Source organism: Sciurus carolinensis, chromosome 1 (assembly GCF_902686445.1).
Source record: "Sciurus carolinensis chromosome 1, mSciCar1.2, whole genome shotgun sequence".
In the NCBI taxonomy this organism is placed as follows: Eukaryota; Metazoa; Chordata; class Mammalia; order Rodentia; family Sciuridae; genus Sciurus; species Sciurus carolinensis.
This window is the reverse complement of record NC_062213.1, coordinates 197,223,319-197,247,112: the sequence shown is the minus strand read 5'-3', so window position 1 is coordinate 197,247,112 and position 23,794 is coordinate 197,223,319. Positions and strand designations below refer to the sequence as shown.

The following is a 23,794-nucleotide window of genomic DNA, read 5'->3' as shown; positions in this document are numbered from 1 at the left end:
TTGGATGGGCAGTGTGTTTGTAATTTAATGACATTTTCCTGATGTCCGGACACTGTTGCTCTTAATCAACTCAGATGTTGGTGAAATTGGGGGTTGCTGGACACTGACCACAGAAGGTAGACCAGGCTGGGCTCCCGCAGGGCTCACCCTGCTGCCCTGAAGAGGTGCCTTGTCATCAGAGCCACCGTCACTGTCGTCCCAGGAGCCCCTTCCTTACACAGTCCCATTTCATTCCCATGACAACTCTCCAGCTAAGAACCGTCCTTACTATCCCAGTTTAACCAGGAGGGGACTGAGGCTCAGAGACAAGACCACTTAGAGGAAGTCACACAGCGGCCCTGGCAACAGCTGGGACTCAAGCCCGGGGTCTTTCCAGCTTCAGTGCCTGCGTGTCCCCGTCTGCGTTCCCTGGGTCCCAGAGTCCTGGCCCACGGCGAGGTGGAGGTCCCCCGAGCCTGGGTCCTGTGAAGTCCCCGCCGCTCAGCACCACCCCGCCCCAAGGATCCCCCTGCTGCATCCAAGCTCCGCCCTTCCTCACCCCACCGGCTTCCTGGGCCTCCAGTGTCGGCGGATGGACGGCCCAACCTGGCCCAGCCCAGTCGGGCTCGGCCTGGCTCTGCTGGGCCAGGGCCACATCCTGGCCTCCAGTCCTGCCTCCCTCTGCCGCCTGCACGCCGGCCCGTCTGGCAGGTCTGGCGGGTGAGTGACTCACACACCTGGTCTGCAGCCGCTCGGCCTGCGAGTGGCGTACCCACCCCTGGGCCTTTGCGCGCTCTGCCAGCTGCTGCGCGGCGGTCCTGCCTTCTCTGAGGCCCGCGACTGGACGGCTGGGATCCAGGTCAGCTGCCTTCCTTTGAAACCCACCCCCTCCGGCCCCTGCCGAGTGGGCAGAGGATCCCTTGGCCCTCTGGTGCTGGTGGTGGGGTCTCTGCGCCGGTGACATCCTTGGGCTCCCAGCCCAGTGACGCCCTGCTCCCTTCCTGGTGGCAGTGGGGTTTGGGGATGCCTTGTGGGGGGCTTGGTAAATCTGTGCTGGCGGCCTCCTCGGTGGCCATGACCCTGACCTCTGGCCAGCAGGCAGGTCGGGGCGACGTGGGGCGAGGAGAGCCCAGGGAGCCTGCAAGGGCGTGTCCTGGGAAATCCCAGCTCCCTGCGGAGGGTCATGGAGTCCGAGGGTGACAGCGCAGGATGGCCTCAGCTCACCCAGTTGGAGGCTCGGGTCACAGCGGGGACCCAGGCCGAGGACTGGGAGTAAGTCCAGCGCACCGGTGAGCTGGCGTGGAGGCTGGCCGTGCCTGCCCCGCTCCTCGCCCTTCCACGCCCGCTCCGGTTTCTCCCGGCCCTCCCACCCTGGCCGCGCCCTCCCACCTGGAGGACCCCTCCCACCCTGGAGGCCCCCTCCCACCCTGGCCGCCCCCTCCCACCCTGGAGGCCCCCTCCCACGCTGGAGGCCCCCTCCCACCCTGGTTTCCTCCTCCCATCCTGGAGGCCCCCTCCCACGCTGGAGGCCCCCTCCCACCCTGGTTTCCTCCTCCCATCCTGGAGGCCCCCTCCCACGCTGGAGGCTCCCTCCCACCCTGGAGGACCCCTCCCACCCTGGCCACCCCCCCCACGCTGGAGGCCCCCTCCCACGCTGGCCGCCCCCTCCCACCCTGGCCGCGCCCTCCCACGCTGGCGGCCCCCTCCCACGCTGGCCGCCCCCTCCCACCCTGGTCGCCTCCTCCCACGCTGGCGGCCCCCTCCCACCCTGGAGGCCCCCTCCCATGCTGGCCACCCCCTCCCACCCTGGAGGACCCTCCCACCCTGGCCGCCCCCCCCCCCATGCTGGAGGCCCCCTCCCACCCTGGCGGTCCCCTCCCACCTGGAGGCCCCCTCCCACCCAGGCCGCCCCCTCCCACGCTGGCGGCCCTTGCGATTTCACAGGAGGGGATTCCGGGCTCAGCGGGAAGGCGTTCTAAAGGTCGCCTGGGGGTCCTGGCCGGGTCCCTGGCAGGTGGTGGATGAGCCACAGCTTGACCATCTCCAGTGATGGAGAGCTCGCTACTTTGGAGGCAGCCTCTTGGCTTGTGTGGTTGAGGTCCAGGGACCCATAATCCAAAACTCGCCGGGCATTTGCTCTGTGCCAGGTATTTCGCTAACAAAGCGCGGTGCATATATTAACGCTTGTAACCCTCCGACACCCTCTTGAGATCAGTATTATTCTTATCACTCTTCTTTTATCATTGAGAAACCAGGCACAGAGAGGTTAAGTAGCTTACCCAAGGTCACACAGATTGGAAAGAGGGGAGCTGGGACTTGAACCCAGGCAACTCTGGTTCTAGAGTCCAACTGAACTGGCTGCTCCCTCCGCTACTGCAACGTAGGGATGGGGCTCACCAGGGACGGGGTCCTGTGGTCACGGTGGGGCTGAGACTGCAAGGTGGACATGTAGGTGAGTGTGTGCCTGTCTGTCCATTCACCTGCCCACCTCCTCGGCAGATCCAGTGGCCAACGACTCCCAGGTGTGTGTGTGGAGGTTACGAGCAGCTGGCCCAGGGTCTTGTCTGTTAAGGGGCATTCCATCACCAGCGAGGGCCGTGCCTCATCCCAAGTGCTTCACAGTTTACAAAGCAAGCTGGTGGCCCTTGTCCTGAGGGTGCTCACGACAGCCGGGGAGCTGGGCTGTCCCCATAATGACTGTTCCCACAGTCGAGTGGCAGAGGCTCAGAGAGGTCGGTGCCCTGTCTGAGGTCACACAGCAGAGAGACGGCGGAGTCAGACCTCCCCTCCTGGACTTCACAGAATGTGCTACACACCCAGGCTGGCTCCTCCTCTCTGCTCTTTTCTCCAGAGAATTCTGGAGCAGAGCTATTGGGGCGGGGGTGGGGGTATTCCTTGCCAGCATTCAACCCCTGAATCAGGGCTCTACAGGGGGCCACCACCTCTCTCTGTCCCCCTGGGGACTGAGTTCTGAGTTCCTCTGAGTGGGTTCCTTCCAGCTGAGCCCAACCAACCATGAACCAAAACCTCAAAACCGTGAGCCAAAATAAACTTCTCACTTTTTTATTTTGGTTATCTCAGGTAGTTTGTTATAGTAATGGAGAGCTGACTGAAGACAGGGTGTCTTGGGAGGGACAGGTCTGGCCCTGTCCTCACCCTACCTGCTGGGAGATAAGAGAAGGGTCCCCTACGTCTCCTGCCAGGACTTCCTCTCCACGACAGTCGTGTGGACAGGAGGTGGCTGAGGTGGCCCCGTTGTGCCCCTCTCCTAGGGACAATGCAGTATCCCAGTGATGTCAGCTGCCGGCACTGCGGCCACACTTCCCTCTCTTGGTCATCACCAAGTACCGAGCGTGGTGCCTGGCCTCCTGCAGACCACGGCTTGCCTAGTCTCCTGACAACCCCCGTCGCACAGGCGGGGAAGCTGAGACTCAGAGAGGTGAAGTCTCTGGTCCGGGGTTGCACAGCTGGTCAGTGGCACTGAAATCCACAGTAGGCCTGAAGCTGCTCTTACCCCAAGGCACTGCCCGAGGTGACACATTATGTTCTCAGGTGGCCACTGGCTTGGTTGGCCTCTGATTTTGTCCCTTCCCACTCAGCGCCTCTGGGCTGGATGGGGCCGCAGGGGTTTCTGGTCTTGTTGGGACCTCAGGAAGCCACGTAACCTCCTGGGCCCCCAGCGGGGTGAGGGGCCGATCATTTTGTCCCTATGTCCCACCAGGCCCGTGAAGTCGTGGCTGGGAACGTCCTTAAAACCTGGACATACAGGGAAGTAACGGCCCGACAGGGTCGCCAGGCCTTCGGGGACTGCAAGAGCTTTGCTTTAACCCTCAGGACCCCGACAGGCAGAAACAGCCGCGCCAGGGTGGGGAGCTGAGGCCGAACTCGCCCGTCACGGGCCCAGCAGGTGGGAGCGGGCATCCGAAGCCTGTCTGCACAGCCCCAGGAGCGAGCGCCCCCACCAGCACGAGCTCCTGGGAGAGGGGTGTCCAGGTGCCGAGAGGTGAGCAGGGTTTGAGACCCAGACCCCTCGGATTCCAGGAGGCCAGACTCCTGGGACAGTCCCAGGAGCAGAGCAGGTGGGTCCCTGGCAGGCGGCCGGTGCCTCCCAGGGTGAGTCCTCAGGTCCAGTCACGGGCCTCCTCCCGTTTCGCCCTCCGGGGGAGCCAGGGAGAACCCCTCCCTGACCCTTCTTGTCTGAGAACAGAGGCTGCCCTTGTTCCAAGGGACAGGAACACAGGGAGCCAGCTCTCTAGGCCACATGCAACCTGCTGTGCAGGGATCCCTGGTCGCTCCTCCTGGCCCTGCCAGGCCACAGCCACGCAGGGACACGTGACGCCCAGCAGAGGGAGGGGGCGGAGGGTTGGGGCTCCCTGCCCAGCTCCTTCTCTCTCCCCCTTTCTCTCCCACTGAGCACTTTTGATCTGATAAGCACTTTTTCCTTCTGATAAAAGAGGTTCCAATGTCAGGGCTCCTTGGAGTCCAGCCGCGGTGGGGGAGGGACCTGGGCCTGGAGTCCCCTCCCCGCCCCCATCGTGCCCTTTGCAACCTTGTGCACACCCTTGCCCTCTCTGGGCCTGCTTCCCCTCCTGGAAGGAGAGGCTGGCTCCTGTCATTCAGCTCTGAACATCTCTGACTGCTCCCGGGCACCCCCACCCCTGCCCTGTGGGCTTCCGGGCCGCTCTCCCTCCCTCTCCCCTCCCTGCATGGCCACAAAGCCCAGGAAGTGGGGGAATTCGGCTTCTGGTTGGGGCTGGCCTAGACTGGAGTGATCTCTACAGAAACACGCTTCTCCTCGAGGGGCCAAGCTTTGGAATAAACCCCGGATGTCGGCTCTGGGGGCCGGTCCATCTGTGGGGTGCGAGGCCCTCAGGTCTTTCCCACCTCTGGGCTCAGCTCCCAGCTCTGGGCCTTTGCTGTTATGGGCTTGGGTGTCACTGTCTTCATCTATGCACCTGCAAAGGAGGCCGGGCCTCCCGAGCTCGTAGAGGGTGGAGTAGTTCTGGAATGGTCACTAACCCTGGCACACAGTAAGTGCTCAATAAAGGGAAGAGCCGGCCATGGCACCAGAGCCTTCCTAGTGCCCTGTCTCTGGCAAATGGACAAGCTCCAGAATGCCTCCGGTGTGTCCTGGGTCACTGGGATGGGTCCCCTTCAGACAGGTGGCGGTCTCTAAGAGGGGCCGGGGTCACAGGGTTCTTCCGAGTCTTTTGTCTTTCTTCTCTCTCTCCCCATGATTTTTTTTTTTTTTTTTTTGGTATTGGGTGTTGAACCTCCTGAGCTACATCCCCAGCTCCCCTCCCCGCTTTTTGTTTCTAAAACAGAGTCTCACTAAACTGCCGAGGCTGGCCTCGAACTTGTGATCCTCCTGTCTCAGCCTCCAGAATTGCTGGGATTATCAGCGTGCACCATCGCACCCAGCTCTTTCTCTTTCTTAAAGTTGTTCTGTAAACTATGAAATCGGGCCACAGGCCTCGAGGCCTGCTCGCCTGGGACTGCTGGGGTGTTTCATCCCCGAGTCTGGCCTCCCCCACAGGAAACTGGGAAGCCCCAGCTCTGCCCAGGGAATAGTGGCGGGAGGACTCTTCCCATTGATGTCACCCCAGAATCTGGTGGCTGAAGCCACTGGTCAGAATTCACAAGGTAGGAGGACTCGTGGGTCAGCCCGAGGTCTCTGAAATAAACTATAGTCCAGATGACCGGGAGCCGGCAGGGAAAGGGTCGGGTGGACCAGCTCTGCTCCCAGGCCCCACCTGGAGCGACGAGACCAGAGCTTGCAGCACGGGCACCTTTTACGTGCCCCCTGCCCCTGCACCCCCGCCTCATCTGGAGACGTGGAACCCGGGGTCGAGCAGATGAAATTCCCTGGCAGGGTGGTAGCGGCTGGGAGAGGATTTGGCCGCGCAGACTCCACGCTCCGCCGCTTTCATTAAACTATCTCAGGGTTCACCACACTCATCGCTCCTTTCCCTGCCCCTAGACACCAACAGACTCCTCTCTGCTGGCCCTGGAATCCTTGCCGAAAACACATCCAGCTCCCTCCCCCCTTGCTGGGGAGTGGCCAGGCGTCCAAGAGTTGTGTCCCACTAGTTCTTATCCTCGTATTTTCCAGTTACAGTCATTCATTTATCATTCTTTCACCCCCCACCCAGCCATCCATCCACCCATCCACCCATCTGTCCATCCATCCACCCATCTGTCCATCCAGCCAGCCACCCACCCATCTCTCCATCTACCCATCCAGTCACCCACCCATCTCTCCATCTACCCATCCAGTCACCCATCCATCCACCCATTCACCCACCCATCCACCCATCTGTCCATCCATCTAGCCATCTACCCTTCTGTCCACCCATCTGTCCATCCATCTAGTCATCCACCCATCTGTCCACCCATCCACCCATCTGTCCACCCATCTGTCCACCCATTCACCCATCTGTCCACCCATCTGTTCATCCACCTACTCATCCATCTGTCCATCAACCCATCCATCCACCCATCCCTCCATCCACCTATCCACCCATGTGTCCATCCACCCATCTATCCATCCACCCATCTGTCCATTCACCACCCATCCATCCATCCACCCATCCATTCATCATCCACCATTTACTTTTCTATTCTCCTCCCTCCCTCCCTCCCTCCCTCCTCCCTTCCTTCCTTCTTTCCTGCCTCCCTACCTCCCTCCCTCCCTTCCTTCCTTCCTTCCTTCAACAAATCCATCAGGTCTGTCCATCCATCCATCCATCCAAAGACTGTTTATCAAGTGCCTTTCAGCACCAGGCACTGGATTCTGGGGATATAACTGTGCAAAGCAGACACAGTCCTGCCATCAGTGGTGACAGGCGACTGGACAGGCAGGTGATTAACAAGCACCAGCACCAGCGCTGTGGCCCCAGCACCTTTGCGAGCTCCTCGTCTGCAGCTGGGTGGCAGTAGCACCTGCCTCCCTGGATTACTGGGCTTTGATGAGATGATGCAAGTAAAGTTGGCCCAGCACCTGGCACCCGGCGAGTGCTTAATAAGTGTGAGCCAGGAGAACGGTCAGGAGGAGGAGGTGACCACCCATCAGGGGGCCTGGCTCTACGTAGCCATCGCACACATGAGCTACTCTGGGCAGGCTGTGTGTCCTTGTAGCAATAGAAGGTAACAGGGAGCTGGTGCAGTGGCGCACACCTGTAATCCCAGCAACCTGGGAGGCTGAGGCAGGAGGATAGCAAGTTTGAGGCCAGCCTGGGCAACTTAGCAAGACCCTGTCCCAAACTAAAATGTAAAAAGGCCTGGGGACCTAGCTCAGTGGTAGAGCACCCGGGTTCAATCCCCAGTACTGGGAGCCGGGGGACAAGGTGACAGGGATGGCGACATAGGGCAGGCCCCAAGCGCCAGCTTCTCCGGGTGGGGCAGCCTGTGAGCAAATCGCTTGCACAAGGGACCGTGGGAGCTGGCCATGCCAGTGGCACTGGCGTGGGTCTGAGGGCTTCTGCAGAGGAGCCTGGGTGGCTGCTGCGTCTGTCTGCTCTGCCCAGTCAGGAGCCGGAGCGTCTCAGGGTGGACGAGCTGCAGGATCCCTGCAGGCACAGGGGCAGGTGTCTGGCAAGTTGCCAGCAGCTCGGGAGGCTGGGCGGTGCAGGGGTCAGAGACGTGGCTCTGGACGGAGCTCCAGGGGAGGAAAGGAAACGTCCAGGCACGCCTGCTGCTGGGGAGGCTGAGGCAGGAGGATCCCAAGTTCAAAGACAGCCTCAGCAACTTAGTGAGGCCGTAAGCGACTTAGCAAGACCCTGTCTCAAATAAAAAAAGCTGGGGTTGTGGCTCAGGGTTAATTGCCCCTGGGTTCAAAAAGGGGGCCCTGGGTGGTCCCCTTGGGACCGAGGGGACAGGATATGCTAGTTTTGTCCCCAGGGCCCTTCCAGCTCCTGTGCACTTGGAGATCACCATTGAACGTGTGCCAGGTCTCTAGTGGGGTGTCTGATCCATGCTGACTCACTGCAGGGAGATTCTGGAACCAGACAGTGGCTCCAGCCCCTGGCACCTTTATGGGCTGCGTCCCTCCTGAAGTGACCACCCCACTGTGCCCCTGCTGGCCTGTGGGCAGGTCAACAGGCACGCCCGGTGGAGGCCTATTAGGGTCTCCGAGGGGGCTAATTTTCAGGAGCCCTAGGCAAGGAATTGGTTCATCCTAACCTAATGAGGCCACATGGTCTGGGGACAGGAGTACAGACTGATTTCAACCCCATCAGTCCCGCTGCGTGACCCTGAGAAAGTCACCTAACCTCTCTGGGCTACAGTTTGTTTATTCATAAAGCAGGACAAAGCCACCTTCCTGGAGGGCTGCCTGGGGGCGTGGTGCACAGTAGGCCTGTCAGTGGGAGGGCTGGGGTGCAGCCTCCCAGGAGGCCGAGGGAGTGGATGTTACTGAGCGCTGGGGCGGATCCAAAAAGCCAGTCTATAACACTCCTGCCTGCAGCTTCTGGTGCATCGCTAATGGGAGTTTATGTGAAGGACGTGGCCGGATAAGGGCCCATTGTTCCGAGTGGGGACGGTTTTATGACTCTTAGAAAGCAGCTTTCATCTGGGGAACCAGAGCCTAGGAGCCTCCCAGCCCAGGGCGGTGAAACCCGGCAAGGCGAAGGTTCCTGGGGCTGGTGCCAGGTCGCAGGCAGGACCGGCCCTCCTGACTCAGCCCTGCTCAGCCTCCGAGCCGGCGGCGCAGGGCCTCTCTCCCCAGGCCCGGCCCTGCCCGCTGTCCTGCCTGCCTGGTCTGCTTGGCAAGGCTGGAGGCTCACAGAGTCCCCGGGCCTCCCTACGCCCGCTCTGAGCAGCCAGTGCCACCTCCCCTTTCATCCATGTGGCAACTTCTAGAACAGGCCCTGGGTGCTGCCTGCAGTCAGCTGACCCGCCGCTCTAAGCCTGGGAGCTGGCCTGGCGCCCTGAGGCCTGGCTGGGCAGTAACCTGACCCCAGGAAGTGAAGCCCTTCTCTCCTGTCCTTTCGGGCTCCTTGGCGGGGACCCAGGCTGAGGAGTCCAAGCCCCATCGGCCCCCAGCGCCTTGCTGGCTCACCTCCAGGGGGCTGCAGAGACCCGGCTGTGGGCGAGGCTGCTGGCCTGCGGGGCTGGGCCTGCGGCTGCCTCTGGTGCCCCGGACCCCCAGGCACCCCTGCGGGGAGCCTTCCCCTTGATCCCCCTCCCCCTTTTCCCTTTCAGGAGGCACAGGAGGCTGAAGCAGGAGGCTGGGATTCCTGCGCCTCTGCGGTCCCGTCACCCTGTGCTGTGACCGCAGCCCCACCTGTACATTAACCGTCCTTTGTCCTGGGCTACTTTGCTTTCGAGGATCAAAAATACCCCCTGGGGGAGTCCAAGTGGAGGGGACCCTGGGGGCTCTCTCTGACGGACCCTGGAGGCTGGGACAGAGTGACCTTGTGTCTCCCTGTCCTCATCTGTAAAGTGGGGTGAAAGCACTCACTTTAGCAGGCTGTCAGCAGATGGAGGTGTCCACACGGAGGCGGAAGGGGAGGGTGCCGGGGAAGCGTTTGGATCTTCATTACTATTATTTTATTGTGAACGTTGACCGGGGACCTGCCAGGCTGTCGTGGTCTCTGCCTGTCTCCTCCCACTTTACTCCGCCCCCTTGGTCCATGGGTTCATCCGCTCCTCCGTGGCGGCTCTGACTCCCAGGGACCAGCCTGATAATGTGATCTGCTGTGGGGCAGAGGCCAGCCCTGCTCTGCCCGACCTCTGGTGGCCTTAGTGTCTGTGGTCATTTGCCAGCCCAGTTTCTCAGCTCTCCGATTCCTGGGAGAAACAGCTGAGGGGCCCAGGGTGGGCCAGCTGTCCACCCCTCAGCCGATCCGCTCTGCTGGGAGGAGGAGCCCCGTGGTATGTGGGGCCGGTCCGACAGGACTCATCAGAGGCTCTTTACGAGCAGCAGAAGAGCTGTGAACAGTGGTTTGGTGCTCTGACTGCCAAACCAAGGAACGTTCTTGTTTCTCCATCCATGTTCTGGGCAAGCTTTCAGGACCCCTGCAATCAGCCCATGTGGCCTATTGGCCTCACAGAGAAGTGAAATAGTTGTCAATATTAACGATCAAAAGATTTCAGTTAGAAACTAGATTTGGGGCTTCTCTCGGGAAAGACAGATATACGCATAATGAAAGGAAGCTTAAGACACCAGCTCAGAAGCAGTTACCAGGAAGGTGGGGCAGCCTTCCTCCCGGGACCTCTGCTGCCAGCTCTCTGGCCCCACAGTGCCATCTCTGCACACTGCCTCTCCTCCATCTGCAGCCCCAGCCGGCCCCCGGGCACTGGGTACCTGCCTCCATAGCCGGTGCTTTTCCAGGAAGTGGGAATCGAACAGAGAAAGAGGCAGGACACAGCCCTTCAGAATGTGGGGCTTTGCGTGTGAGCCCAGTGCTGGGCTGATTGTTCCAGAACACCGCGTCTGCTCCTCTGAACCCTCCTGCAGGCGGGGTATGTCATTTACGCCCCCGAGTGAACACAGGGTGAGACCCAGGCTCAGAGAGTGAAGCAAACTGAGCTGTGCACGCAGGTCAGGTGACTTGAGGAACGACCTCAGGCTGGTGGGCAGGTCAGGTGACTTGAGGAACGACCTCAGGCTGGTGGGGAAGTCTGTGTACGATGCAGCCGCTTCCTGCTGACCCCCACCGACCCCCGGTATCTGAGAGGAAAGAGCTGACGTCCTTCACCCTGGACGCTTAGCGTGTATTTCCCACACACAAGGACACGCTCCTGCAGAACGGCCATCGACCATCAGAATCAGGAAGTTCACAACACCTGGCTGTGTGGAAATCTCAGACCCGGCTCAAATTCCGCCAGGGGTCCCAACCGTGGCCTTTGTAGCAGACGGATTGCGTTCAGAACCTCAAGCTGTATGTAGTCTTCACATTTCCTTCCTCCTGGAAAATGTCCTCCGTCTTTCCTTGATGTTCATGACCTTGACCTCTGGAGGATATTGACAGGGATGCCCCTCGACCTGGGGTTATTTGGTATTTGCTCCTGATGGTGTGAGTTGTGTGCTGTTGTCAGGAGTATTTGAAGTGATGCTGTGTCCGCCCTGGGTCACCTCAGGTGATCGTGTTAGCTCGATTTGACACTTGGGTCTGGTGGTGTCCGCCAGGTTCTCTAGTGTAAAGTTGCTTTTCCCACCCCGTGTTTAATAGCTATTTTGTGGGAAAGTACCTGAGACTATGTAAATATCCCTTCCTAACCCAATTTATTTTGTATTTCTTTTAGTTTTTGAGGGACTTTTATTTCATTCATTTATTTCCATGCGATGCTGAGACTCCCAGCTCAGTGCCTCACACATGCTAGGCAAGCGCTCTATCTCTGAGCCACAACCCCAGCCCCTAACTTCCAATTTACTCGTTTATCTTATTGACTGCCATCAGTACGGACCTTTGGTTTCCTACCGTTGCGATGAGGATTTATCCTGGGGCTCAAATTGCCTTCCGTTTGGCTAAAGGGAGCCTCTCTGAGCTGATCTGTGTCCCTTTGCTACGTTCCAATCACTGTTTGAGCAGATTTAAATTTCTGGCACCGTAGTATGTTTTGGGCTCTACTTGATTCCCCTGTCAATCAGGCTTTCTCCCAGGAGCCCTGGCTCCTTTTAGTAGAGAATGGTCTTGAGAAACCATGATCTGGCTGTCAAGGGTGCTCACTGCTGTTGGTCGTCCCTGCTCCTGACACTCTCGGTGGCCAGAGCAGCGAGCCTGTACTGGTATTTCCAAAACTGCAATTTTCTCCCTTCGTGTTTGGAACTCCTGCCTTCAAAGCGGAAGGACCCCAGGGCGTGAACGCTTCACCCTCCTGCACGGGGTGGCTTTTTATAAATACTCACTGTGGTTGTTTGTCATACTGTAGGGCCAAACAGCACGTTTGTCTAATGTCAGCAGTGAGGAGTTGCACGCCCTGTTAGACCGTGTGGGACTGAGCCTCTCCTGTGAGATAGAGACGGAAGAGGATCCTTCTTCCCTCTGGGTGCAGCACAGAGCCCAGTGACATCAGCGCTGTGTCCCTGTGCCACCTGCTAGGCATGAGCAGCCCATCTCCCCTTGGAGTTTTGGAGAACTCTGACGCCATCCCCAGGAGGACAGCGGCTCTGTCTGGTCTCTTCCCACACCAAGTCTCTTGACGGGAAGTTCAGGGATGTCAAGCTTCTCATCCCCCCGCCCCCCCCCCCCCCCCCCCCGCCGCCCCCAGCCCCAGGCGTACTGTACCACTGAGCCACATCCCCAGCCCTTTTTTACTTTTTAAGTTTTGAGACAGGGTCTTGCTAAGTTACTTCAGGCCTCACCAAGTTGCTGAGGCTGGCCTCAAATCTCTGCTCCTCCTGCCTCAGCCTCCTGAGCTGCTGGGATTTCAGGCGGGCACCTCTGCACCCAGCCATCCACTTCCTTTTCCATCCACTATAGGGCTGGGTTGACGAAGAGAGGGAGGGTCTGTAGGAGGCAGACAGGAGCGCTGGGTTCCCATCTTGGCTTTGCCCCCAACTTGCTAAGCAAACTTGGGTAAGTCACTTAATCTCTCTGGCCAGTGGAAAATACCACCTCTGCCTTTCCCCCCTTCTCCTTCCCAGATCAGTGATAGAGATAAGGGAGAACAGATTCCTGAATCCCAGCCAGATGTAATGCATGGTTAATGGTTGTGTTTCTGTGATCAATCCTGCACTCCCCAGAATACTCCGTGAGTGGGTCATTCTGGTTAATTGAATGTTCTGGGACATGGAAACATTCCCAGAAATCCTTTTTGTTCCTTTTGTGGCTGTTGAAACCCATGCACTCATCTATTCAGCAGATAATTGTTCCAGCTGCACCGGGTCCTGGCCAGGTGCTGGGGTAAAGCTCTGACTGGGACAGCAGAGCCTGGCCTCTGTGAACCCTGGGTTTGTGGGAGGATATGGGGCGAACCCGGCCACACCCAGAGGTGGTGCGCACCGGGGAGGGACTGTCGGATGCTTGGGGAGCCCGGGGGCCCAGAAGGGGCGGGAGAGATCCTTGAGAAGGCGCCATCTACGTTGTGAGCCCTAAGGGCAGTTTAGATGGTGTCCGATGGGGAAGCCCGGGGCCTCCCGGGCAGCTTGAACAGAGACCCAAGAAACACCTGCCATGTTCATTTGTGCTGTGAGCTTCAAATGTGGAGCTGGGACTTGGGAGAGGGGCGGCCGTGACGTCAGGAGAGCAAGATGGCAGAGAGCTGGGACGCCGGAGGCACGTGATGCCCGCTCACTGGTTCCCAGAATGCACTCACACTGTGATCCTTCATGGTCAACACAGAGAGGGACAATGACATACAAACACTGAGTCACAGGTGAGGGGCCTCAGCGTCAGAGGGTCGCACAGGGCTGGGTGGGCTGTTGGGCCCACAGAACGCGATCGTGTGGGAATGTGGGGCCCCACGACCAGATCTTCAATGTTGTTCAGAGAAACCAGCAATCTGGCCTTTTATGGGTAATCTCCCAATTATCTAATGTTGGTAACTAATTAATAACAACAACAACAACAACACTGTGAGCCAAACACAATGCTTTTGTGGGCTCGGTCAGTTTGCTGAGCTGGAGGTTTGCAATCCTGATCCCAGAGGGTTCTGTGGGTGAGGGTTTGAGAGTGTCCGCTTGGAATCCTTTATGGTCCTCTAAAGTTGACTGGGCCTCCAGTCTGTGCTGGGTTCTGGGGACACAATGGGGGTCTGGAGCTTGGCCCCTGCCCTCAATCCTGGATCATAGCTGCCCTCGAGCTGGTTCCAATCAGCATGTGTCCAGAGCCACTTTTTACAAAAGCACTAAGTGCCGCGGTGTCCCGAGCAATGGAGGCCATGTTGGGAGGCTACCTGGGGCTTCCGGATCTTGTGATGGTTCCAGCAGGGAGGGGAAGACGTAATACTACTCAGAGAGGGCTTGGGCGTCCCAGGCAGGAGGACTCCGGAGAGATCAGGCCCAGGAGTGAAGTAAAATGAGCCAGGAGAGGCTTGGGGTAGCTTCTGATAGGCTGGGCACATAGGGCTGGGACGCAGGCTTAGCTCTATGAGAAGGACCCTGAAGTTCATCTTCTGATTTAAGATGACCCCCCTGGGGCCAGCAGACATCTGCAGATAGTTGTTTTGACCTTGCTGGCATCCCAGGGTTTCCTCTCTGCTTTCCTGCCATGCTTTATCTGCCCCTGGAATGGGAGTTCCCCCGGGGACTGTGCCTCACTGACATCTCTCAGGAGCCTAGGATGGTACTTGGAATGCAGTAGGTTCTCAGCACATATTTATTGCCTACGTACTATGAGCTAGTGTTCCCTCGGCCTCTGGCTTGGGACTCCTCTCTGGGTGAGCTCTATGGTGCTTATGTTCTCATGTGGAAGCAGACAATAAACAAGCAACCAAACCCATGAATAAGGCGATTTCAGAGAGCATGGTCCATGCACGGCTTGTCTTGCTACACTATGGTGGCCTGTCTGTGTCCCCTAGCCTGAGAGCCAAGAGGGCAGAGCCAGGGTCCCCCTGGTTCCTTGTTTCTTTGGGAGCCCCTGAGGCTGGTGCCTGACAAATAGGGAGTATTAAAACATTTCTGCTGTACTGAATGAAGAAACACAGGCTGACAATGATTTCAACCAAATGCACCTGAACCTTTCGGAGGTTGGAGGTTGCGGAACTCCTTATCATCAACCTAGGAGTAATTGCTGATAAGCCTGTGTGTGAATTGCCTTGCCCATAGAGAGGTGGTGGGGGAGTGTTTAACAACAACAGGGATAATCTTAATTAATGACCTGATAAGTGTAATTAATTGCATCATATCTGGAGGCCCTCTTTGGAATTCTGGGAGGGAGTAACGGGGTTTGGCAGCTTTGGGGCTGGAAGGGAGGGGAGTGCTTGCAGCTTGGTTACACCACTTCCTAGCTGGGTGAGGATTAAACACAGTTCAGAGCCTCAGTTTCATCTGAGTTTTGGCACTCGGGCCTTGGGGTCGCAAAGTCGGGTTGTTGCCAGTTTAGGGAGAGGACGTCAAATCCCTGGGCCCGGGGGGTCCCCAATGCCTGGGCTGACAAATAGGGAGTATTGATGCTTCTGTGGCTACTGCCTGGAGGCCAGGCTGCAAAGTACCCCCACACAGGTGGGGCACATCCCAAGTCGGGCGTTCCCCTGGGACGGGCCCCGGGGACCCTCCCCCTTGTGGGGGACCCCAGATCGAACTGCCGGGAAGGCGAAGAGGCCGCCGGCGAGCCCCGGGACCTTTCCGAGGAAGCGAGCGCGCGGCGCTGGGCGGTGGTCGGGGCGGGCGCGCCCCCTCCCCTCCCCTCCCCTCCCCCCCGCCCCGCCCGCGGAGACCCGGCGGTGGGCGTGGCCTCCGCGCCGCCGCCCGGCAGGGGTTAAGCGCTGACCTCAGCCGGGCGCCCCGGGCCGGCGGGCGGGGCGCGCGTCGCCGTGCGCGGGGCCGGCCCAGGGCTCGGCGGCGCGGGCCGGCGGGCGGCGCGGCCATTGGTCGGGGCGCCGTCCGGCCATGGGCGCCCGCGGCGGCCGGGGGAGCTGCGGGCGCGGCGCCCGGCGCCCGGCGCCTTTGTGAGCGGCGCGGAGGACGCAGCGGCCCGCGCGGCGGCCGGTGAGTGAGCGGCGCCGAGCGCGCGGCCTTTGTGTCGCCGGTGCGCGGTCGTGTCGCACCCGGCGTGTGTCTGTGTCTCCGGGCCGGCGTCCCCGCGGCCCGGCTCTGCCCCGGGTGCGGGTCCCGCTGCGTGGCGCCCCAGGGGCCGCCGCCAGTGTGGCTTCGGGCCCTTCCCGGGCCTGTGTCCCCTGCCGGGTCTCCGAGCCCCTCTGCAGGACCCGGAGCGGGCTTCGTGCCTCCGCCTCCGTGTGCGCGCGTGTGTGTGTGTGTGTGTGTGTGTGTGTGAGAGAGAGAGAGAGACCTCAAGCCAGTGGGAGTGGGGACAGTTAGGCCCCCACCCAACCCTGTACCTCACTTTCCCCGACCGGTCCCCGCGGTCCGTCCTGCCCCTTGCCGATCTCGGGTGGGGGCGCGGCGGGTCGCTGGGTACCGCAAGGCCAAAGAATGCTCCTGTCTCCTCTGTTTTGGGTCAGCCTCTCCCACCCTGGGTCTTTGCCCAGAGGCAGACAGGGACTGCTTCCAGCAGGAGGGGACTGTGGGAGGAGAGGATGCTGGGTCAGCTGCAGGCGGTGGCCGCAGACCCGGTCAGCCCTGGATACCCTCTGGGTCAGGGGCGGGTGTCCTCTCGTTGGGACCTTCAGAGGGTGAAAACCAGCCTCCTGCCTCCGGGTGGCCTCTGAGAGGGAGCCCAGTCTTGATGTGGAAGAAGGGAGGCCTCTCCCCTCTCCCTCTCCAAGGATGGGGTCCTGGAGCAGGGGTCAGGAATCTTCCTCTGGCCCCAGAGCCTGGGGGGTCCTGCCTCAGCCCCAAGCAGGTAGGAGGTGGTGGGGGCTTTGGAGCTCAGTCCTGCTAGAAGGCCTTGTCCTCTCTTAGAGACTCAACCGGGCAGCCCCACCCCCTGCCCAAGCCCCATCTGCTCTAGGAGGATGCTGGGGAGAGGGCAGGTTGGTGGGTTCATTAAATATGCAGAGCCCCTCCCACATGGCCACAGGCTACAGCATCCATCTGTCCACCTGTCTGTCCCTCCATCCACGCAGCTGTGTCCAGGCCCCAGATGCACAGAGGAGAAAGGACACAGTGGGACTATCTCCAGGCTCCCTGTGACAGTGGGGTGGGGGATGTCCTTACCCTCCCCCTCCAGCCCCCAGGTGAAGCTCTGGATCCGTCTTGTCATTTGTAACTCCTCACACTGTGTTTGGCTTTAATTATGCCTTCCTTAGGTCCCCTGTCCCTTCACTTCCTCCTGAAAACCTTTGCCCCCCGTCCATTCTCTCCAGAAAGTGGGCTCCATTCTTCACCCTGAATCAGTTCTCCCTTGGGTGTGTCCTCTCCTGCAAGCCGGGCAGGATCAGTGCTCTTAGGGACCTTGCTCTGGCCGGGTGACTCCTTTACACCTCCTAGTACGCTTGGAAGCCTTTGAGTACAGGGACCATCTCTGTCCTTGGTCACCAGCCTGGGACAGTGCCTGGCACATAGCAGGTGCTCCGTAAATAGTGACTGGAATTGGTTGGTTCCTAAATTCTGCTGTTTCAAGTTTTAATTTTGGAGGCGTCTGTGGATGGGAAAAGCTGGTGGGCAACTTGGGGGCCTGGGTCCCAGGTAGCATGAGAGGAAGGCCCACTGTTACTTTGAGAAGTAAGCCAGGCACGGTAGTGCGTGCATGTAATCCCAGTGGCTTGGGAGACTGAGGCAGGAGGATCTCAAGTTTGAGGCCAACCTCAGTGATTTAGCCAGGCCCTAAGCAACTTAGTGAGACCCTCTTTCAAAACAAAAAATAAAAAGGACTGGGATATAGCTCAGTGGTTAAGGGTCCTGGGTTCAATCTCCAGTACAAAAAGGTTCGTGAACAGAAGTGTATAGGATCGGCTGGTGCCAGGCGCTGGGCTGGCTGCTTCAGGCATGTGACCCTTGTGCAGTGAGAAGGTGCAGAAGGGAAGAACACGATCTTAGGTGAACCTCGCAGCAGTGAGGTGGGTGATGTACAGGAGATGATAACAACAACTTAGGTCTGTGGTGTCCTTCACCATCTCTGTTTTGACAGCGACCCTGATAATGAGGCAGGAAGATGGGCTTGTGCCCATTTTACAGATGAGGAAAAGGAGCACACAGCATTTCAGGGACTGCCCATGGTTACAGCCAGACAGTGAGGGAGCCAGGCGCAGGCCTGGGTCTCTCCAGCCGCAAGGTCCTTGCTGACTTCTGCCCGCTTGTCTTCAGCCTTGGGTGCTCCATCTGCCCAGCGCCTGGGCATGCTGCTGCCCTCTCCTCTGGGGTTAGAATCAGACTCAGGTCCACAGAGTGCGGCAGAGTTCTTTGACCCTACCGTGCCCTTCGCGGGTCCAGCTCAGCTCCTCCCCATGCCAGCATCCCGGGGAGTTCCTGGGGTCTCACTGCCTGGTGGAGGACATCAGCTCTGCTCTCTTCAGGGTCCTGGTCCTCTCAGTGCTGGGCTCTGGCAGTGGTGCGCTGGGGTCAGCTTGTGCTAAGGCAGGAGAACTGGTTGGTAAAATTAGAAAGTTTGCGAGCCACTTCTAAAATACTGCTATAAAAATTGTATGAGACTGTACATTTATTTTTATTATTTATTTTTGGCACTGGGGATTGAACCAGGGGCGCTGGATCCCTGAGCCTCATCCCCAGCCCTTTTTATTTTTATTTTGAGACAGGGCCTCACTAAGTTGCCCAGTCTGGCCTTGACCTTATGATGGAAGGATCATCCCAAGTCCCTGGGTTTACAGGTATGCGCCACTGTGCCTGGCTGAGACATAAGTTTATGGTTAACAAATCATTAAAAACAAAGGCAGCAGACACTCAAAATTACTTCAGGTTTTCTTATTATATGTGCACCCGTGGTTATTGGTGCCTCTGTGTGCAAGTGTACGTGTTGTGTGATGTGAATAATGGTCTGCTCCTGCACATCTCTCTACCTCCCTGTTCAGTGATGTCATGTTTTTGGCTTGAAAATCACCCTTAGTGGGAACTCTGACACCCTAGAGGTCGGTGCACACTGCAGATCAGGGTCTTCCCCTGGAGAACCAGCCACTGCTGGGCACCCAACAGAGAGCAGCCTGGGCCTGGCTCCTCCCCTGGGGCCTACTTTTCGTTTTAGGGTCGTTGCGGGTGCAGAGTGAGGGGGGCAGCTACTGGGCTGGGCCTGCCGTGGTGGGGGTGGGGTTGTATGCTGCCCTCAGATGATGTGGGCCCCATTGCAGTGAGTGAGCTGTCGCCGTATACCAAGAAGAGGGAGGGCTCAGCCTGCAATCCCAGCAACTCAGGAGGCTGAGGCAGGAGGACTGCAAGTTCAAGGCCAGCCTCAGCAGTTCAGTGAGGTCCTAGGCAACTTTGTGAAGACCTGTCTCAAAATAATAAACGAAAAGGGCTGGGCCGAGGCTCAGTGGTAGAGCGCCCCTGGGCCATTCCCAGCACCACGGAAGAGAGAGGAGGGGGCCGAGATGAGGAGGCCCAGCGTGTGGACGCGCCACCTCGCTTGGGGTGACCCAGGCATCTGGGAGGCCAGTGACAGTGGTGTCTGAGGACACACTGGGGAAAGTCAGGTGGCTCAGGTGTGGCGTCCAGGTGTGGCTGGAGCTGTCTGGGGGTGGCTTAGGCACTGGGCCTAACCCAACCAGACGGATTCAGGGACCATGTAGAGCAGGTCGGTCTGTCGCTCTGGCAGAATCTGGGATCTCTGGTTGGGACCAGGTGTGACCGGTGGTATCCTGTGCAGTGTGTGCTGGGGTCGGCGTGTGCCGACACCTGGCAGCTGACCGCTGAGGTTCAGGACGTTCCAGGCTGGTGGTCAGACATGGCTGACGTGGTCACGGCGTGGAACTGTGCAGTGACCTCCAGCGCAGAGTGTCCAGAGCATGGCACGGGGCGGGCAGGCTGGGGCCGGGCAGGAGCTGCAGCCCGTGCAGCCCGAGACCTGAGCCTCAGTCTGCTCCAGCGTCGGGACCAGGAGTCCGCGCGGCCTGTGGCAGGGCAGAGGGAGCGCTGGGCTTCCTGGAGGCGCGGCTGGGCGCTCCCGAAGCCTTCCTGCGGATCACCGAGGTTCCTGGTAGTCCCTGCTGCCCGGCGCTGGCTGCAGCTCCAGCCCCTGCAGCTGTGACTGTGGAGTCTCCCGACAGGCTTCCGCGTTCACTTCCCGCCCAGTGAAACTCAGCTGGCGGGAGGGCGTCTCCTTCCATCGGCACCTGCAGACGGAGGAGGGTTCTGCGCCTCTCTCCTCCCTGGGCAGGTCATCGGGAGCGGACGTGCTTACAGCTCTCCTGGGTACTTGGTGGCCTGTGCCTGGCCCTCTGCCCGTCTCTGACCCCCATCCTGAGCCCACAGGTGTGTCCTCCCACCCCATCCTGTAGGTGAGATGCTGGGCCGCAGGTGGCCTGTGTCCTTAGTGCCAGGTGCGTTGGGCTGCCGGGGTCTTGGCACAGCCCACCTCCCTCAAGACTCTGCCTGCCTCTTCCCTGTGAGGCAGGAGTGTTGGAGTCTGCGCCCTTGGCCGTCCTGATGTGAGGCGGAGGTGCGCTTTGCCCGGTGCAGTGAGGTCCAGTTGTCACCTGTGGCTCAGGATTAAGCCTGAGGACAGAACGCGGTGCCTGCGTGGGCCCCTAGGTCCGTGTCAGGAAAGAGCTAGTGATAAGGCTCGGCTGCGGAGGGGCAGCCCCGCGGCTCCTGCTGTGAGCACAGGCACTGGGGCACGCGGCCCGGGGTGGGCGCTGCAGCCGCTGTTTTGCCACCACGAGGCGGAGGCCCAGGCAGGTTGCGCGCCTGCTGTCCTGGTGCTGGGGTGGGAGCAGCTCGCCCTGCCCGCCTGTCCTGTAGGGGCCGGCCTCCAGGGCCAGCCGTGCCTCCGAACCCCCAGTGTGCCCTGTGCTGTGCTCTGGGGAGGAGCACTGCCTGGCCACCGTGCGGGCTGTGCCCGGCTCCTGCCCTGGGGCCGTCTTCCCTCCACCTGTCAGTGGAGGTGCCCAGACCTGCCCAGCCCCTCCTGGGAATGCAGTGCGGGGCCCGGGCAGAGTGTGGGCTTTGGGGGCACCTGAGCCAGGGGCCAGGCCGGCTCTGGTTCCCTCTTCTCGGGATCCTGTTTCCAGTGCCTTCCATCCTGAGAAGCCCCTCAGGCCGCGAGGGTCTGCGCCCATCAGCATCCAGGGCGGGAGCCCCCCTCTCTCCTGTGTTTGAAGTGGGCAGACTCGGAGGAGCTTTGGAAATGGGGGCTTTTTATTGAATTTCCCTAGAAAAACAGTGGTTAAATTAAGTAGGAAAACGAGGGTCCGGAAACTGAAGAAAAACATCCATGAACGGAGATGTTACCCAGAACCTTTCACTTTCTGTAAAACAAGGGCTTATTTTACTTTAAATCATGCACGCATCGCATGAGCCCTAAGAAAGCTTGGAAGGTACAGAGAGAAGAAACCGGGACGCCTCCCTGGACACGCGGGCCCTGGCTCAGGGGCCCTCTGCTCGCTTGGCTGCAGCCTGACAGGGAGGGCGCCCTGCTGGCTCTCTGTCTGCCCTGGTCTTGGGCCACTCACTCGACTCCTCTGTACCTCAGTTTTCCCGTCTGTAAAATCAGAGTAACGCTGGCCCCGGTGACTTGGGGCGCAGGGGTTTAGCAGGAGTGCGGGAGGCTGCTCAGGGTGGCCGGCCAGTGCAGGTGTGGAGTGGGCGGCCACTGCTCCATAGGGAGCGGGAGCCGCCCCTGCCGCCTGGCTTCTGCCTGGGCTCGGCACCCTCCCGGCAGAGGGCAGGTTAATGGGCGCGACGCAGGCAGGTCTCATTTGATGTACGTGTGTGTGTGTGCGCGAGGCGTTTCCGCAGACGTGTGGCACTGTGGCTTTGCAGAAAAGAAGTGAGAACCCAAGTAAGTGCTTAGACCAGGCGCTCAGGTGCCACTTCCGTAAAGGGTGATGGTCGTGAAGTGGCTGAGGAGGAGAAAGGCCGGCCTGGGGCCCTCGTTCTGGGAAGGCCTCCGGAAGGTGTGATAGAGGAAGTCGTTGTGCAGTTAGGAGCCAGTCTGTCTTCTTCCTGGTGGGGAAAGGGGCACCTTTATGTCTCCTCCAGGGAGGAAGATCTGTGCCCTGCTTTTAGGCGGAGAGGAAGAGGCACAGACTTCTTGCTGCTTCGGCTGCTGCAGGGCCACGTTAGGTCAAAGTACGCCTCCTGTCCGGGTGGGATATTCCCAGTGACATATTCTGTCCCTTTGGGTTACAACAGGCAACAGGCAGATGATAGCCTTGCCTTGCGGGTCTTACAGGATGGAGATGTATTAGGCAGTTTGCTGGTGCTGTAATGAAATGCCTGAGGCTGGACAATCCTATTATGAAGAGAGGTTTAGAGCTCACAGTTCTGGAAATTCAAAGGCCTAGTGCTGCATCAGCTTAGCTCTGTTGGGGCCTCATGGTGGATGGCACCACTGTGGTGGGAATTTGAGGTTACATGGCCAGAGAAGAAGCAGAAACTGGGGTCCCATAGTTCCTCCTGAGGGCATGCCCCCAACTGACCCCAGGCCCCGCCTCTTAAAGGTCCCACCACCTGCCAACACCACCACCCTGGGGACCATGCTTCTAATACCCGGTCATGTAAACCACAGCAGCAAAGATAAAAAACAAATTGATGAAGTAACTGTGTGTTTTGTATAAGTCCTGTGACAGGATAGGTGGGGGGTAGAATGAAGGTGGGGAGATGCGTGTGGGCGTGGGGAGCAGAGGGCCTGGGAGGCCTCTCCCAGAGGACGTTCAAATGCCTGAGGGACAAGGAGGAGCCTCCCTGCAGAGAACCCAGGGAAGGTGTTCCCTGCAGGGAGTTCAGCACGTGCAGAGGCCCTGGGACTAGATAAACCTGTCCAGTTTGAGCGACAGGAAGCAGAGAGCCAGAAGTGGGCAAGGGGTTGCTGGTGGAAGGGGCTGTGGAGGCACCTGGGCGGGAACGGAGGCCCTGGGGGTTCTTTCTCATTGTCTGCAAATCCCTTCACTAATCCAGTCAGCCCCTGCTCCAGCCGTTAATGATCTGCTGAGAGATTGATCCCTTTCCACATAATCATTCAAAAGTAATTTACTGTGTGGCCATGACGCCCTTGGCTCCACATGGTGGCCGGGGGACAGGCGCAGAGAGGAGAGGATGAGGCCTTACTCTTGGAGACCCCAGTTCAGTGGATGCTCACAGGTGACCAGCGTGAATTTAGGAGGCTGGCCCACCTAGTGCCATTGCGAGCGGTGCTGATGCTGAGTACCTGCTCTGGCGCGCCCCCCGTGCCTGCCTCAGTCCCCCAGCACTGCGGTCACCTGCTGGGGCAAGAACTGGCCGCAGCGGGTGGGGCTCCCTGGGAAGGAGGGCCCGGGCCCGTGGAGTGGCGGGCTGAGGGGAGGAATCAGTGTTCCTGCCGGTTCTTCCTTTGAGTGCCGGTGGGTGACAGCGTTGTGAAGGGGGAGTTCACGGGGAATGGGGAGCATGGGTTTTGGGGAGACCAAGGATTCCATCTGGGAGCCTCGAACTTAGGCAGCCCCAGCCTCCAGCTGGGACAGGTGGGGCCACCCGGGTGCAAGGACTCACCTCCCCGGTCTGTGGGTTCGGACTGCTGGGTCCTCACCGTGCAGGAACGCCGCCCAGGCCCCCTGCTCCCCGGGCCTTCCTGTTTGGCAGGGGAGCTACCGAAGCTGCGGGCTGATGACCTTGTTTTCGTATCTGTCCTCGCTCTCGTCTTCCTAGCACGCATTTATTGAGCACCTACTAGGTGCTGGGCAACAAGCTGGAGATTCAGAGCTGAGTAGGACGCTGTTAGCCTCAGTCCCTGGGGGAGGCAGCAGAGCCCCAGCAGAGTTAGGAAGAGGGAGGGAGCCCTGCGGGGGAGGGTGTGGGGGGTGCGGGAGCTCCCTGCAGCTCCCTAGGGGCTCCCGCTGTATCACAGGGGCCGAGGGCGTTCAGAACCGAGGAGTGACACAATCAGAACGGGCTGTCCTGCCTTGGGTAGAGCCTGCCTTGGGAGGGGCAGCAGACCCACGATCCTTCCAAGGCTGTTGACAGACATTCCTGGGGCATGTCCCACAGGGCTCCCTGCCTGCTTCCAACAAAGGTCTGGGACTCAGGATAAGCAAACCTGCCTGGGGCCACACAGCGTGAGGGCGTCCTGGCTGGGACGCTCTCTTAACTGACAAGGAGCCTCAGGGGTGGACACAGGCGGCAGGCAGCCCAGGGAGGGGCTCACGGGGCTCCAGTGAAGGTCACCGT

The 23,794-nt window shown here is 59.6% G+C and overlaps 1 protein-coding gene across 6 annotated transcripts in view; it reads left to right on the top strand.

Moving 5' to 3' along the window:
- Positions 1–787: 787 nt before the first annotated feature.
- The window catches only part of Arhgef10l (Rho guanine nucleotide exchange factor 10 like), a 124,642-nt gene continuing 101,635 nt past the window's right edge, over positions 788–23,794 (top strand). For 5 of the 6 annotated variants that reach the window (XM_047548084.1, XM_047548080.1, XM_047548087.1 and 2 more), the window contains exon 1: positions 15,510–15,571. The gene's annotated coding sequence lies outside the window, so the exon portion shown is untranslated. Of the gene's footprint in view, positions 839–15,509; positions 15,572–23,794 lie in introns of those variants that run through there. The other variant, XM_047548063.1, reaches the window with a different exon arrangement.